At 44.7% G+C, this 1340-nt stretch overlaps 1 non-coding gene across 1 annotated transcript; it reads left to right on the top strand.

The window, feature by feature from the left end:
• Nucleotides 1-876: 876 nt before the first annotated feature.
• TRNAM-CAU (transfer RNA methionine (anticodon CAU)) lies at nucleotides 877-950 on the top strand. Its single transcript has one exon. It is a non-coding gene; the product is annotated as a tRNA-Met (tRNA).
• The last annotated feature ends 390 nt before the right edge of the window (nucleotides 951-1340 follow it).

Below are 1340 nucleotides of genomic sequence, written 5' to 3'. Positions count from 1 at the left end.
ATGGTAAATATACCTTTGTGCCCTATAAGGTAAGATTGATTGACGGAGTCAAGAGATGGAGATCTTGGTTTAGCAGCGGCTGCCTGTCCTTTTCTTTCGTGAAAGGTATGATCTAGAGTGTGATTCTGATCCCGTGATTGGGTGCTTGGCGTAGAATGAGTGGAGCATACGAGGAATGCCGAATGCTCGCTCAGTGAGGGAGCTCTGTTGGAGAAGAGTGGGACTAGAAAGAGGGAATACCCATGTCAGGCCATGTAAGGCCAATAGTTGAGGTACCTGGATCCAGACAAAACTCCAAACATGTAAGAATCTACCTTGAAGCAAGGTTTCTACTGGTTAATGCGTTCCACCCTATTGATGACAGCCAATGTTACTAAAAGCTTAGATGAAGAAAGAGCTTCTGAGCGAAGGCTTGTTGGCTTTGGTTGTTGGCGTGGATTATCTTGTTAAGCTCTGCAGAGATGGTGAGCGTGAAGAAAGGACACTACCATCAAAGAAAGACAGCTCTCAAATGGATTTGCTGGTCTATGATGACCAAGTAGAATCATCCGTTCCACATAGGTGATTTTTATAGAAGCATAGGCGCAAGCTCTTCTCAAAAGAATTTCGTTTATAGGATTCAGTCGTCCGTTTGTTTTGTTTTGAATTGACATAGAGAAATCTTTCTCGCGTTCCCTTAATTCAGGAATAGGTGGCGAAGGCTACTTGTCCTTGTATATATATATAAAGGAAAGGGGTTATTTTTCCTTTACGGGAATAAGAGTTGATTCCCTTGCTTGTAGTTTTGGATCGATTCCGTGTATTTCACATATTTAAGAGTGGTTAGGAGAGAGAATCAATGTTTATGGGAAGAGGGAAAGAAAGATCAGGGGAAGAAGCGGGGTAGAGGAATTGGTCAACTCATCAGGCTCATGACCTGAAGACTGCAGGTTCGAATCCTGTCCCCGCCTAATCATAGTCAAAATCTGAGTTTGATCCTGGCTCGGAAGGAACGCTAGCTATATGCTTAACACATGCAAGTCGAACGTTGTTTTCGGGGAGCTGGGCAGAAGGAAAAGAGGCTCCTAGCTAAAGTTGTCTCGCCCTGCTTCAAAACTACAGGGCGCGCGCTACGGCTTTGACCTAACGGCCTCCGTTTGCTGGAATCGGAATAGTTGAGAACAAAGTGGCGAACGGGTGCGTAACGCGTGGGAATCTGCCAAACAGTTCGGGCCAAATCCTGAAGAAAGCTCAAAAGCGCTGTTTGATGAGCCTGCGTAATATTAGGTAGTTGGTCAGGTAAAGGCTGACCAAGCCAATGATGCTTAGCTGGTCTTTTCATACTAAATTGGATTTCTTGA

Source organism: Aegilops tauschii, chromosome 4 (assembly GCF_002575655.3).
Source record: "Aegilops tauschii subsp. strangulata cultivar AL8/78 chromosome 4, Aet v6.0, whole genome shotgun sequence".
Taxonomy (NCBI): Eukaryota; Viridiplantae; Streptophyta; class Magnoliopsida; order Poales; family Poaceae; genus Aegilops; species Aegilops tauschii.
The sequence above is the reverse complement of the archived record's forward strand: the minus strand, read 5'-3'. Positions and strand labels throughout refer to the sequence as shown.